General features: G+C 35.5%; 1 long non-coding RNA gene across 1 annotated transcript in view; it reads right to left on the bottom strand.

Annotated features, from left to right (window-relative positions):
* Window positions 1-716: 716 nt before the first annotated feature.
* LOC116575183 overlaps window positions 717-16,484 on the bottom strand; it is a 45,266-nt gene continuing 29,498 nt past the window's right edge. The window contains exon 3 of the long non-coding RNA XR_004279639.1: window positions 717-899. This is a non-coding gene — a long non-coding RNA (uncharacterized LOC116575183). The remainder of the gene's footprint in view (window positions 900-16,484) is intronic.

Here is a 16,484-nt window from a genome sequence, read left to right as displayed (position 1 = left end):
GATAATACAAATAGTGGTTGTTAGTGTATTTCTTCACTGTCAAATTAACCAATAAGGTATTTTGTTTAAGGTCCTGATATGGTTTTTATCAGAGAATGTGGGATCTTGTATTATAACTTACCTTTTATACTGTCCCTACCTCAAGTCTATCCTTGTTGAAATTATTCAGTTTTAATAAATGGATTCAGAAATAATGGTCTTTCTCACCACTTTAATATCTTGTTTTCTAATATTTTGAAATTAGTAGAGTATTGACATCTGAAATGCTTCTGATGTGGGAAGAGGTATTTCTTTGGCATTGCCTTATAAAGACCCAAAGCCTCTGTGATTACATGTGTTTATATATGTCAGATAATACATCACTGATTTTATGTAGGTCTCTATTCAAAAGCAATCTATCTGGTTAATATTTCTCAGGTCACACTACCACCACGACTTCTCCAGAGCCAAACTTCTTTATTTTGAATTCATCATATATTTTGTAAGTCCCAGTAACCAGGGTTTTGTGCTTGAGCTCATGGGCTTCGATCTCAACTTTGTAAAACACGTCAATAGACCTCTATGTTTGGCTTGTAGTCCTCGTACAATTTGAGTCAATTATAAAGATTTATTGACTACTTTACTTTGAAAATACTAATGTGGAACCAGAAAAACAAAATTTCCACACAATGCTGATTATACAAAATAAGATAGAAAGAGGGAGAGGAAAGCTCCAAACCTGTTTATTCATCATTGGCTAATAAAAATTTAATAATGGGTTTGCTGAAATGAACCCAATCATCAGGAGCCGGATCAACTCTGTTGTTGATACACTGTCAAGGCAGCCAGTTCTGCTGAGTTGTCTGTTATCTTTGGCATCAGGTGAGGTGTTCTTATATTGGTATACTGGATGTAAGAAGCTGGAAATAGCAAACAAATCAATTGGATAATTGCATCAAAATAAATCATGGTCTTCAAACATCTAATTAGATTGTAAGAACCCATTAACCAAAAAAAGTCTCAATTGATATGTAAAGAAAATACTTGTGTCAATAGCAGCTAGCTCACTCTATCCACAGAAGTGCCATTACAAACTACAGCCATAGTTATTAAAGACCAAGAAATGTCCTTTTTATGCCCATATATGATTAGAGTGTTATTCTAAAAATTGATGAGTATAAGGCACTTTCCAAACTCCAGTGGGGAGAAAAGAAATCATAGGGATTGTATTTCTTAAGAGCTTGATAGACACAACAATGTCACAGATGTCTTAAATGTTAAAAGTGTACATTCTTTACCAAAAACTTCTTAGAAAGAGACAAAGTCTCTTATTTTATTTTTTTCAATTTTTATTTATTTTTTATTTATTTTCAGTGTTCCAGAATTCATTGTTTATGCACCACACCCAGTGCTCCATGCAATACGTGCCCTCCACAATACCCACTACCAGGCTCAACAAACCTCCCACCCCCGTCCCCTCCAAAACCTTCAGTTACTTCCTCAGAGTCCAAAGTCTCTCATGTAAAGTCTCTTCTGATTATTAACTGTTCAAAATGTTTATGGATAAAGGCAGAGGAATGAATGAATATCTGAATGAGTTAAGTAAATTTTAAATATAATAATTAGATTCTAATGTTTTTCTTTTTTTACCAGTAGAATCACTGGAATGTACAAGTAATTGAGTATAAGTTGAAAAATTTCAGCAAAAGCAATACATTTCAGAGGAGCATTCTTTCTGTACCAATGCTAAGAAGAGAATGATCTAAGTGTGGAATGTCCTAATTACTGAGTTTGGATGTAATGTTTGGCATACAAATCTCCATTCTTATCTAAGACCCCAATGTTTGGATCAAGATGTAACTTCTTAGAAATATCCTAGGCAAGAATGTCTATCAGCAATGCCTCCCAGTGTATAGCCATATACTTCAGTTGAAAATGGGATGTCTTTCCTCTCAGTGTACCTCAAAGCTCAGTCCTGTCTTCTTTTTTTCATTATATTTTATTTCTTTTCAGTATTTCAGCATTCATTGTTTATGCACCACACCCAGTGCTCCATGCAATATGTGCCCTCCTTAATACCCACCACCAGGCTCACCCAACCCCTACCTCCCTCCCCTCTAAAAACCCTCTGTTTGTTTCTCAGAGTCCACAGTCTCTCATGGTTATTTCCCCCTCCAATTTCCCCCAACTCACTTCTCCTCTCCATCTCCCAATGTCTCCATGTTATTCCTTATGCTCCACAAGAAGGGAAACCATATGATAATTGACTCTCTCTGTTTGACTTATTTCACTCAACATAATCTCTTCCAGCCCCATTCATGTTGATACAAAAGTTGGGTATTCATCCTTTCTGATGGAGGCATAATACTCCATTGTATATATGGACCATATCTTATTTATCCATTCGTCCTTTGAAAGGCATCTTGGTTCTTTCCACAGTTTGGCAACTGTGGCCATTGCTGCTATGAACATTAGGGTACAGGTGGCCCTTCTTTTTATGACATCAGCATCTTTGGGGTAAATACCCAGTAGTGCAATTGAAGGGTCATAGGGAAGTTCTATTTTTAATTTCTTAAGGAATCTCCACATTGTTTTCCAAAGTGGATGCACCATCCTGCATTCCCACCAACATCCTGTCCTACACATGTTGTTTACTGACTTGTTAATTTTGGCCATTCTAACTGGTGTAAGGTGGTATCTCAATGTAGTTTTGATTTGAGTCTCCCTGATAGCTAATGATGATGAACATTTTTTCATGTGTCTCAGTCCAGTCTTGATTCTTAAACCCAAAGATCAATTTAGAGACAAATCTAACAAAGATGCTTTGGCCTCAATCACCTACTTTACCTTTCTACCACTTGAATTCCCTAGAAAATAGTTCATAACCACAGTATTTCCCAGTCCTACTCAAAAAACAAAAGGACCCATGGAACACATGGACCTTACATTTGGCTTCAGACATTCACATCTAGTCTGCCAAATCTGTCATTTTCAGTGAGTATTGAATATTCAGATTTTCCCCTTTTTTCATTTTATTTTTAAACCAGGCATCTGTCTAGGTCCAGTTATTAAATAAAAGAGAACCTGCCCACATTTGCCAACCTAGATGGAGAAGTCCTAATTTTCTTTAAAGAGGCAGTATATCTTGGCTCCTTGAAATATTGGAAACCAAGATGTAAGAAAAAAAGGGTGGGGCTAAGAATGTTTTAGAAAAGTAAGAACATATCTTCATTTCCCTGTTTCTCTTGAATCTCGAGTTTACATTCATCTTCCTTAAAGTATATGTTTGCTTAGTTTCTTTAATTTCCAATTCCACATACCAAAACTGCTACTTCTACGACAATTGAGACATATTTTCTTGCTGGAAATTGTTTTCCTACAACATATCAATAGCTAATATTAAGGACTTACCATTTGCTGCACTGCACAACATTCTTTTTTTTTCAAGTTTTGAGATGTAATTGACATTTAACATTATATAAGTTTGAGATGTACAACAGGATGGTTTGGTATGTGTATGTATTATGAAATAATTAGTACCACAAGGTTATTTAATACATCAATCACATCTGATAGTTACTGTGTATGTGTGGTGAGAACTTTTAAGATCTATCCTCTTACCAACTTTTAAGCATACAATATAGTATTGTTGACTTTAGTCATCATTACATCCTCAGGACTCACTCATCTAATAACTGGAAGTTTGTAGCATTTCATCCGCTTCACCCATTTCTCTCATCTCCCACAACTCTCTCTATTGACAACCACCAATCTATTTTGTTTCTATAAGTACAGTTTTTTCAAATCCCACACATAAATGAGATCATGCAGTCTTTATTTTTCTTGTTTCCCTTAGCATGACAACTTTACGTCTCACTCATGTTTTGGCAAATATTTCATTTTTGAAAGCTAAATAATATTCGTGTGGTGGGAAGGGGTCGTGTGATGTTTTGTTTATCCAGTGGATACTGGCCCAAGGTTTATCCAGTGGTCACCTGACATTAAATGTTGAGGTTGTATCTATGCCTTGGCTATTATAAGTAATGCTGCAATAAATATGTGAGAGGGGTGCAGATATCTCAATATAGTGATTTCATTGCCTTCAAACACATACCCAAAAGTGGGGTTGCTAGGTCATATGATAACGCTATTTTTAATTTTGGGGGGAAACTCCATACTGTTCCCACAATGGTTGTATCAGTTTATTTACCAACCAATGGTACACAAGGATTCCCTTTTTCCACATCTTCACCAATACTTGTTATATCTTGCCTTTTGCTAAAAAGCCATCCTAATAGGTATAAGATAATATCTTATTGTGGATTTTATTTGCATATTCCTGATGACTGATGGTGGTGAGCACTATTTATTCAGATCTTTTGTTTCATTTTAGATGGATTCTTTTATTATATAATCATATGAATTACTTTTATGTTTTAGATATAAACTCCTTGAGATATATGCTGTGCAATATGTTCTTATATTCTGTAGCTTGTCTTTCACTTTGATGATATCTCCTTGGCAATATACAAGATTTTTTTATTTTGATGTAGTCCCATATTTCTATTTTCACTTTGTATGCTTGTGCTTTTGAAGCTGTATCTACAAAATTATCGCCAACATGTTAAGGTTTTTCCCTATTTTCTTCCTCAGGGATTGTTGTTTTTAGGAATTACACTTAAGTCTTTAATCCATTTCCAGCTAACTTTTCTTAGAGGTGAAAGATAGGGATCCATTTATTCTTTTCTATACAAATATCCACTTTTCTAATCACCATTTATTGAAAACATGTATCTTTTTCCCATTCAGTATTGCTTATGAAGTATTAGTTAAACAGATAAGCATGGGTTTATTTTCAGGCTCTTGATTTTGTTCTATGTTTTTTGATTCTGTTCCATGTTCTATGGTTTTTATGTTTACTTTATTTCCAGTACCAAAGTGTTCTGATTACTCTAGCTTTGTAATACAGTTTGAAGACAAGAAGCATGATGCCTCCAGCTTTTTTCTCCATCCCCGCCCCAAGATTGCTTTAGCTATTCAGGGTCTTTCATAGTTCTGTATGAATTTTAGGATTGTTTTCTCTACTTGTGTAAAAAATGTCATTGGAATGTTGAAAGATGTTGCATTGAATCTATAAGTTGACTTTGAGTAGTATGGACATTTTCATAATACTAATTCTTCCAATCTATAAAAACAGGATATGTTTTCATTTATTTGTATCTCTTTCAATTTCTTTTATCAATGTCTTATTTTTTTCAGTGTAGAGATCTTTCATATCCTTAGTCAAATTCATTCCTAAATATTTTTGTTTGTTTTTGATGCCTTTTAAACTAGATCTATGTATTTTTAGATAATTCATTTTTTGTGTATAAAATATAACTAATTTTTGTATCTCAATTTGTAATGTGTAACTTTATTGAGTTTATTCTAACAGGTTTTTGTTGTTTTTTGTTTTGTTTTTGGTAGAGTCTTCAGGGATTTCTATACACACAATCATGTCATCTACAGAGACCATTTTATTGTTTTTTCCATTTGGATGCCTTTTATTTCTTTTTCTTGCCTGATTTCTCTGGCTGGGACTTCAGGTACTATATTGAATAGGTGTGTTAAGTGTGGACATTCTTGTCTTGTTCCTGATCTTAGAGGAAAAGTTTTCAACTTTTACCATTAGTATTATAATAGTTGTGTGTTTGTCATATATGACCTTTATCGTGTTGAAGTACATTCCTTCTACATTCAGTTTGTTGAGGGTTTTTATCATAAGTGGATGTTAAGTTTTGTCAATGTTTTTTCTGCATCTATTGAGATGATCACATAATTTTTATCTTTTATTGATGTGATATGTTTATTGATTTACATATGTTAAAACATCTTTTCATCCCAAGGGTAAATCCTACTTGATCATAGCATATGATCATTTAATATGTTGTTGAATTCAATTTGCTAGTACTGAGATTTTTATGTATATATATCCATCAGGCATATTGGCTAATAGTTGTCTTGTAGTGTTCTTATCTGACTTTGGTATCAGGATAATGTTGTCCTCAAAAAATGAATTTGGGAATGTTTCCTGCCTTTCAATGTTTTGGAAGAGCTTGGGAAGGTTTGGTGTTAATTCCTCTTTAAATTTTTGGTAGAGTTCACCAATGAAGCTAGCTGGTCCTGGATTTATCGTTGTTGGAGGTTTTTTATTATTGATTCAATCTCCTTACTCACTGATCTGCCCAGATTTTCTATTTATTCTTTTTCAGTCATGATAGGTTGTATGTTTCTGAAAAGTAATCCATTTCTTTTAGGTTGTCCAGTTTGCTGGCATATAATTGTTCATACTTTTATGACTGTATTTCTGTGGAATCTGATGTGATATCTCTTCTTTCATTCAGAATTCTATTTGTCCTTTTTTGTTTTTCTTTGTTAGTCTAAATGCCAGTTTCATTTCTCTTTCCAAGGAACTCTTAATTTTGTTAATCTTTCCTATTGTTTCCCTGTCTCCTATTCCACTTATGTCTATTTTTTTATTAACATATAATGTATTACTTGCCCCAGGGGTACAGGTCTATGAATCATCAGGCTTACACATTTCACAGCACTCATCATAGCACATACCCTCCCCAGTGTCCGTAACACAGCCACCCTATCCCTCTCCCCCAACCCCCCACAAACACTCCATTTGTTTCCTGAGATTAAGAGTCTCTTATGGTTTGTCTACCTCTCCATCCCATCTTGTTTCATTCTTTCCCTCCCTACTCCCCATAGCCCCCCGCCCTGCCTCCCTAATTCCTCATGCCAGAGACATCATGTGGTAATTGTCTTTCTCTGATTGACTTATTTTGATTAGCATAATATCCTCTAGTTCTATCCACATCATTGCAAATGGCAAGATTTTGTTTCTTTTGATGACTGCATAGTATTCCTGTGTGTGTGTTTGTGTGTGTGTGTGTGTGTGTAAATATCTTCTTTACCCATTCATCTGTTGGTGGATATTGCTGCTATAAACATTCAGATACACATGCACCTTCACATCACTACATTCGTATCTTTAGGGTAAACACCCAGTAGTGTGATTGCTGGGTCCTAGGGTAGCACTATTTTCAACTTCTTGAGGAACCTCCATGTGGTTTACCAGAGTGGCTGCACCAGCTTGCATTTCCACCAACAGTGTAGGAGGGTTCCCCTTTCTCTGTATCCTCACCAACATCTGTCATTTCCTGACTTGTTAACTGTAGCCATTCTGACTGATGTGAGATGGTATCTCACTGTGATTTTGATTTGTATTTTCTGATGGCAAGTGATGTGGAGCACTTTTTCATGTGTCTGTTGGTCATCTGGATGTCTTCTTTGTACAAATGTGTATTCATGTCCTCCGCCCATTTCTTGACTGGATTATTTGTTCTTTGGGTATTGAGTTTTATAAGTTCTTTAAAGATTTTGGATACCAACCCTTTATCTGATATGTCGTTTGCAAATATCTTCTCCCATTCTGTCAGCTGTTCTTTGGTTTTGTTGATTTTTTCCTTTGCTGTGCAAAAGCTTTTGATCTTGATAAAGTCCCAACAGTTCATTTTTGCCCTTGCTTCCCTTGCCTTTGGGAGTGTTTCTAGGAAGAATTTGCTGTGAGATCTAAGAGATTTCCACCTCTGTCCTCCTCAAGGATTTTGATAGATTCCTGTCTCACATTGAGGTTTTTCATCTATTTGGAGTATCTTTTTGTGTGTGGTGTAAGGAAATAGTGAAATATCATCCTTCTGTCCAATTGCTGTCCAATTTTCCCAACACCATTTATTGAAGAGGCTGTCTTTTTTCCATTGGACATTCTTTCCTTCTTTGTCAAAGATTAGTTGACCATAGAGTTGAGGGTCCATTTCTGGGCTCTCTATTCTGTTCCCCTGATCTATGTGTCTGTTTTTGTGCCAGTACCACACTGCCATGATGATTACAGCTTTGTAATAGAGCTTGAAGTCTGCAATTGCGATGCCACCACTTTGGCTTTCTTTTTCAACATTCCTCTATTTGGGATCTTTTCTGGTTCCATATAAATTTTAGGATTTTTTGTTCCATTAATTTGAAAAAAAACTGATGATATTTTGATAGAGATTGCATTAAATGTATAGATTGCTTTAGGTAGCATAGGCATTTTCACAATATTTATTTTTCCAATTCATGAGCATGGAAAGTTTTTTCATTTCTTTGTGCCTTCCTCAATTTCTTTCATGAGTAGTTTATAGTTTCTGAATACAAATTCTTCGGCTCTTTGATTAGGTTTACTCCTAGGTATTCTCTGGTTTGGGGTGCAATTATAAGTGGGATCAACTGCTTAATTTCTCTTTCTTCTGTCTTACTCTTGGTGTATAGAAATGCACCTGATTTCTGTGCATTGGTTTTATACCCTGACACTTTACTGAATTCCTGTATGAGTTCTAGCAGTTTTAGAGTGGAGTCTTTGGGGTTTTCCACATAAATTATCATATCATCTACAAAAAGTGAAAGTTTGACTTCTTTGTTGATTCGGATGTCTTTTATTTCTATTTGTTGTCTGATTGCTGACGCTAAGACTTCTAGTACTATGTTGAATAGCAGTGGTATAGTGGACATCCCTGCCATGTTCCTGCCATGTTCCTGAATGATATACACTGTGGGTTTTTCATAAATGGCTTTGATGATATTGAGATATATACCCTCTATGCCTACACTGTCAAGAGTTTTGTTCAAGAAAGGATGCTGTATGTTGTCAAATTCTTTTTTGGCATTTATTGACAGTATCATATGGTTCTTGTTCTTTCGTTTCTTAATATATTGTATCACCTTGATTGATTTGTGGATGTTGAACCAATCTTGCAGTCCAGTAATAAATCCCAATTGGTCATGGTGAATAATCCTTTTAATGTACCGTTGGATCCTATTGGCTAGTATTTTGGTGAGAATTTTTGCATCCATGTTCATCAAGAATATTGATCTGTAATTCTTCTTTGATGGGGTCTTTGTCTGATTTGGGGATCAAGGTAGAGCTGGCCTCATAAATTAGTCTGGAAGTTTTTCTTCCATTTTTATTTTTTGGAACAGTTTCAGTAGAATAGGTAATTAATTCTACTTTAAATGTTTGGTAAAATTCTCCTGGGAAGCTGTCTGGCCCTGGGCTCTTGTTTGTTGGGAGATTTTTGATGACTACTTCAATCTCCTTACTAGTTATGGGTATGTTCAGGTTTTCTGTTTCTTCCTGGCTCAGCTTGGTAGTTTATACATCTCTAGGAAGCATTCATTTCTTCCAGATTGTCAAACTGGCTGGTGTAGAGTTGCTCATAATATGTTCTTTTAAAAAAAAAAAAAAAAAGATTTTATTTATTTATTTATTTATTTATTTATTTGATAGACAGGGATCACAGGTAGGCAGAGAGGCAGGCAGAGAGAGAGAGGCTCCCTGCTGAGCAGAGATCCTGATGTGGGGCTTGATTCCAGGACCCTGGGATCATGACCTGAGCTGAAGGCAGAGGCTTTAACTCACTGAGCCACCCAGGTGCCCCTCATAATATGTTCTTATAATTATTTGTATTTCTTTGGTGTTGGTTGTGATCTCTCCTCTTTCATCCATGATTTTATTAATTTGGGTCCCCTCTCTTTTCTTTACTAATTCTTTCAGAGAACCAGCTACTAGTTTCATTGATTTGTTCTACTGTTTTTTGTTTGTTTGTTTGTTTGTTTGTTTCTATTTCATTGATTTCTGCTCTGATCTTTATTATTTTTCTTCTCCTGCTCATTTAGGCTTTCTTTGCTGTTCTTTTTCCAGCTCCTTTAAGTGTGGAGTTAGGTTGTGTACTTGAGACCTTTCTTGTTTCTTGAGAAAGGCTTGTATTGCTATATACTTTCCTCTCAGGACTACCTTTGCTGTGTCCCACAGATTTTGAACCATTGTGTTTTCATTTTCATTTGTTTCCATGAATTTTTTTAATTCTTCTTTAATTTTCTGGTTGACCCATTCATTCTTTAGTAGGTTGCTCTGTAGCCTCCATGTATTTGAGTTCTTTCCAACTTTCCTCTTGTGATTGAGTTAGAGTTTCTAAGCATTGTGGTCTGAAAATATGCAGGGAATGATCCCAATCTTATGGTACAAGTTGAGACCTGGTTTGTGACCCAGGATGTGACCTATTCTGGAGAATGTTCCAAGTGCACTAGAGAAGAATGTGTATTCTGTTGTTTTGGGATGGAATGTTCTAAATATATCTCTGATGTCCATCTGGTCCAGTGTGTAATTTAAAGCCTTTATTTCCTTGTTGATCTTTTGTTTAGATGATCTGTCCATTTCAGTGCAGTAACAGGGGTGTTAAAGTCCCCTACTATTATTATATTATTGTCAATGTGTTTCTTTGATTTTGTTATTAATTGGTTTATATAATTGGCTGCTCCTATGTTAGGGACATAGATATTTTTGTTGGACAGACTCTTTAAGTATGATATGGTGTTCTTTTTCATCTCTTATTATAGTCTTTGGCTTAAAATCTAATTTATCTGATATAAGGATTGCAATCCTAGATTTCTTTTGATGTCCATTATCATGATAAATTTTTTTTCCAGCCCTCACTTTAAATCTGGAGGTGTCTTTGGGTCTAAAATGAGTTTCTTGGAGACAAAATATCAATGGGTCTTGTTTTTTGTTTTTTGTTCGTTGTGTTTTTTTTTTTTTAATCCCTTCTAACACACTGTGTCTTTTGATTGGGGTATTTAGCCCATTTACATTCAGATAATTATTGAAAGGTATGAATTTAGTGCCATTGTATTGCCTGTAAGGTGACTGTTACTGTATATTGTCTCTGTTCCATTCTGGTTTGTTAGTTTTAGGCTCTCTCTTTGCTTAGAGGTCCCCTTTCAATATTTCAATATTTCCTCATTTTGTGTTTGCAAATTCTTTTAGTTTTTTCTTTCCAGTGTCCTGGAAGCTTTTTATCTCTCCTTCTATTTTCAATTACAGCCTAACTGGATATAGTATTCTTTGCTGCATATTTTTCTCATTTAGTACTCTGAATATATCTTGCCAGTCCTTTCTGGCCTGCCAGGTCTCTGTGGATAGGTCTGCTGCCAATCTAATATTTCTAACACTGTGTTACAGACCTCTTGTCCTGAACTGCTTTCAGGATTTTCTCTTTGTCACTGAAACTTGTAAGTTTTACTATTAGATGATAGGATGTGGACCTATTTTTATTGTTTTGAGGGGGTTTCCCTGTGCCTCCTAGATTTTGGTGCTTGTTCTCTTCACTAAATTAGGGAAATTCTCTGCTATAATTTGTTCCAATATACCTTCTGTCCCTCTCTCTCCTCTTCTTCTGGGATCCCAGTTATTCTAATATTGTTTCATCTTATGTTATCACTTATCTCTCAAATTCTCCCCTCATGGTCCAGTAGTTGTTTGTCTCTCTTTTGCTCAGCTGTTTTATTCTCCATCATTGGGTGGTCTCTATCACTGATTCTCTCTTCTGCCTCATTTATCCTAGCAGTAAGCACCTCCATTTTTTATTGCTTCTCATTAATAACGTTTTTTATTTCAGCTTGGTTAGATTTTAGTTCTTTTATTTCTCCAGAAAGGGATTTTATTTCTCCAGAGAGGGATTCTCCAATATCTCCCATGTTTTTTTTGAGCCCAGCTAGCACATTGATAATCATAATTCTGAACTCAATTTCTGACATATTATTAATGTCTGTATTGATTAGCTATCAGTACTGCCTCTTGTTTCTTTTTGTTTTGTTTTGTTTTGTGGTGAGTTTTTCCACCTTGTCATTTTATCCAGATAAGAATAGATGAATGAGATAACAAAATACTAAAAGGGTATCAATAAGCTGAGAAAAATATATACACTAACCAAATCAGAAGAGACCCAAAACCCAGGGAAGAAGAAACGGGGGAAAGGGAGAAAGGGGGAAAAAAAGAATAGGAATATATATATTAGACTCATGAATAGAACAGAGTGACACACTTGATTTTAGGTATATTTTGGTCAGTTAGAATAAACTACTTCCCAAAATTTTAAAGAAAGAAAAACTTATATATATACAAAAATAAGGGTAAATGATGAAGGGATGGAATATGAATGTAAAGATGAAAATTTAAAAAGATTCTATAAAAGTAATTTATAAGATAAGTTGGTTGAAAAAAGAAAAGAAAAAAAAAAAGGAAAGAATGTGATCAGGCTGGAGACTAGAAAAAAGCCATTCACTAGATTTAGGGTATATTTTGATGTATTAGAAGAAATTGTGTCCCAAAATTTTAAAGAAAAAAAATATATGTGTATACAAAAAATAAGGATAAATACAATGAAGGGATAAAATATGACTATAACAGTGAAAATTTTAAAAGATTTTTGAAAAGGTATTGGTAATATAAAATAGTTAAAACGTTAAAATAGGAAAGAGGAAAAATTTTTAAAAATAGAATAAGAAAAAAATAAAATTTTAAAAATTAACTTTGAAAGACTAAAGGATCATGGGGAAAAGTCATAAATTCTATGTGTTGCTTCCCCCAGCTCTGGAGTTCTGCAGTTTTCATTGATCAATGAACTTGTTCTTGGCTGGATGTTCTTGCTGATCTTCTGGGGGAGGGGTCTGTTGCACTGATTCTCAAATGTCTTTGCCTGAGGCAGAATTGCACCACCTTGCTTGGGGCCAGTCTAAGTAACCTGCTTGGGTTTGCTCTCAGGAGCTTTTGTTCCCTGAACGTCTTCCGTACAGCTTGGGAGGGCAGGAATGAATATGGTGGCTCCCAATCTCTGGTGCCAGAGGAGCTGAGAGCTCAGGGCCCCACTCCTCAATGTGCCCTCAGAGAAGAGCAGTCAATCCCTCCCAACTCCCTCATCTCCGTCTGCACTTCATACTCATCTGGCTTATGGCCTAGTGTTTCTATCTCTGGCAAACAGCCCTGTTTGGAGTCTTCAAACCCAGCAGATTCTGGCAGCATGCTCCCATGCTGCTGCTCCCAGAGGAGGAAGGAGGGAGTCTCTCTGGATCTGCCACTTGTGGGGTCACTTCTTGAAGAGCAGTGGTCAAACTCTGCCTTGAATCACAGTTTAAGGTAATCCAGAATTGAGAGCCCACTCTTGGCTCCATTTCTGCAGCCAACTTCCCCACTTGATACCAGGAGCTCTGCCACACTCAGACACCCCTGGTCTTTTTGTGTCCCCACAGGTCCTGAGACCCACTGTCCCCATGAGAGCTCCATCCCCCACTCAGTCTCGTCTCTGGAGTGACATCCCTCAGTGGAGAAGACTTCTAAAAGTTCCAATTTTGTGCTCCACTGCTCTCTCACTTGCCAGGAACTGGACCCTCCCGCCATGGTCTATTTCTCCATCACTTCAGATTCACTTTTCCACATGTCCTACCTTCTGGAAAGTGGTCAATTTTCTGTTCCTAGGGTTGCTGATCTTTTTCTCTTCTATTTCCTGATGAGTCTGTAGGCATTCAGAATGGTTTGATAACTATCTAGCTGAACTCCTGGGACATGAGGACATTTCAAACTCCTACTCTTCCATCATCTTGCTCAGTCTTCACCCATTTATTCCTATTCTAATTTATATTATTCCTCCCCCCATCTGCTAGCTTTGGGCTTAGCTCATTTTTCCTTTTCCAGTTTCTTAAGGCATGATGTAAAATTATTTGAAATCTTAATTTTTTTCTTGATGTATGTGTTTATAGCTTTCACCTTCCCTCTAGAATTGCTTTTGATACAACCCATAAATTTTGGTATATTGTGTTTCTATTTTTCTTTTTCTCAGGAAATCTTTTTATTTTCTTCTTGATTTCTTCCTTGATCCATTTGTTATTCAGAAGTGTTATGTAATTTATATAGATTTATATATGTTCTGGGTCCTTACAAGAAGAATGTGCAGCTTTCTGTTCCTGGATAGAATGTTCTGTATATGTCTGTTATTTCCATTTGCTTTATATTGTTGTTCGAATTCACTGGTTCTCTCTCTGGATGATCTATCATTATTGGTAGTAATGTATTAAAGTCTTTGACTATTATTGTATTGTTTATTAGTATAGTTTATTTATATTTCTCAGTATTTTCTTTGTATATTTAGGTGTTCTGATGTTGGATTCATAAATACTTACAAGTATTACATCTTCTTGATGGATTGACCCCTTTATTATTATATAATTGCCTTCTTTGTCATCAATCTTTTTTTTTTTTTTTTGGCTTCACACCTATTTTGTCATCAATCATTTTTAACTTAAAGTCTGTTTTGTCAGTTTTTTTACTTTTTTGCAGATCCTTTGTTCCTTCTTCTTTTCTTACTTCTTTTAAGCTGTAAGAACTTCAATAGCATACAGAAACTTTATATTTTACCTCCTATTTTAGTTATTCATGTTACAATTTCCATTTTTAATATGATGTATCTAACAAGTTATTATAGTATAGTTATATTTAATACATTTGTTTTTTAAGTTTTCAAGTTGATATTTATGTACTACCATTATAATGTTAGAGAATCTGGCTTTGACTACATATTTACTTTAACTAGTAAGTTTTATACATTCATATGTTTTTATAATATTAATTACTATTATTTTATTTTAGTTTGAAGAACACCCTTTCACATTTCTTATAAAGTGATTCTAGTGGTGACAGACTCTCTCAGTTTTTGTTTGGGAAAGTCTTTATCTCTCTTTCATTTCTGAAGGACAGCTTTCCTTGATGTAGTCTTTTAATGACAGTTTTTTCTTTCAGTATTTTGAATATGTCATTCTACTTTCTCCTGGTCTGCAAAGTTTATTTTGATAGTCTTACGAAGGCTCCTCTGTATGTAATGAGTAAATTTTGTCTTACTGCTTAAAATTTTTCCTTTTATATTTGACTTTTAATAATTTAATTATAACGTGTTTCTTTGTGGCCCTTTTGGCTTCAACCTGTTTGGAATCTTTTGGGCTGATAAGTCTGGATGTCTGTTTCTTTCCCCAGGTTTCAGCCGTTATTGCTTTAAATAGACTTTCTGTCCTCCATTATTGGTTTAAATAGACTTTATCCCATTCTGTCAGTTGTCTTTTGGTTTTGTTAACTGTTTCCTTTGCTGTGCAAAAGCTTTTGAGCTTGATGAAATCCCAATAGTTCATTTTTGCCCTTGCTTCCCTTGCCTTTGGCGATGTTCCTAGGAAGATGTTGCTGCGGCTAGGTCGAAGGGGTTGCTGCCTGTGTTCTCCTCAAGGATTTGGATGGATTCCTTTCTCACATTGAGGTCCTTCATCCATTTTGAGTCTATTTCCATGTGTGGTGTGAGGAAATGGTCCAATTTCATTTTTCTGCATGTGGCTGTCCAATTTTCCCAGCACCATTTATTGAAGAGGCTGTCCTTTTTCCATTGGACATTCTTTCCTGCTTTGTCGAAGATTAGTTGACCATAGATTTGAGGGTCTATTTCTGGGCTCTCTATTCTGTTCCATTGATCTATGTGTCTGTTTCTGTGCCACTACCATGCTGTCTTGATAATGACAGCTTTGTAATAGAGCTTGAAGTCCAGAATTGTGATGCCACCATCTTTGGCTTTCTTTTTCAATATTCCTTTAGCTATTCGAGGTCTTTTCTGGTTCCATATAAATTTTAGGATTATTTGTTCCATTTCTTTGAAGAAAATGGATGGTACTTTGATAGGAATTGAATTAAATGCAAAGATTGCTTTAGGTAGCATAGACATTTTCACAATATTTATTCTTCCAATCCAGGAGCATGGAACATTTTTCCATTTCTTTGTGTCTTCCTCAATTTTTTCATGAGTACTTTATAGTTTTCTGAGTATAGATTCTTAGCCTCTTTGGTTAGGTTTATTCCTAGGTATCTTATAGTTTTGGGTGTAATTGTAAATGGGATTGACTCCTTAATTTCTCTTTCTTCTGTCTTGTTGTTGGTGTAGAGAAATGCAACTGATTTCTGTGCATTGATTTCATATCCATCAGATAAAGGGCTAGTGTCCAAAATTTATAAAGAACTTAGCAAACTCAACACTCAAAGAACAAATAATCTAATTAAGAAATGGGCAGAAGACATGAACAGACATTTCTGCAAAGAAGACATCCAGATGGCCAACAGACACATGAAAAAGTTCTCCATATCACTTGGCATCAGGGAAATACAAATCAAAACCACAATGAGATATCACCTCACACCAGTCAGAATGGCTAAAATTAACAAGTCAGGAAATGACAGATGCTTGCAAGGATGCAGAGAAAGGGGAACCCTCCTACACTGGTGGGAATGCAAACTGGTGCAACCACTCTGGAAAACAGCATGGAGGTTCCTCAGAATGTTGAAAATATAACTACCCTATGACCCAGCAATAGCACTACTGGGTATATACCCTAAAGATACAAACGTAGTGATCCAAAGGGGCACGTGCACCCGAATGTTTATAGCAGCAAGGTCCACAATAGCCAAACTATGGAAAGAACCTAGATGTCCATCAACAGATGAATGGATCAAGAAGATGTGGTATATATACACAATGGAAAACTATGCAGCCATCAAAAGAAATGAA

This window comes from Mustela erminea, chromosome 16 (assembly GCF_009829155.1).
Source record: "Mustela erminea isolate mMusErm1 chromosome 16, mMusErm1.Pri, whole genome shotgun sequence".
NCBI classification, from domain to species: Eukaryota; Metazoa; Chordata; class Mammalia; order Carnivora; family Mustelidae; genus Mustela; species Mustela erminea.
Note: the sequence above shows the minus strand (reverse complement) of the source record. Positions and strands in the feature narration are given on the sequence as shown.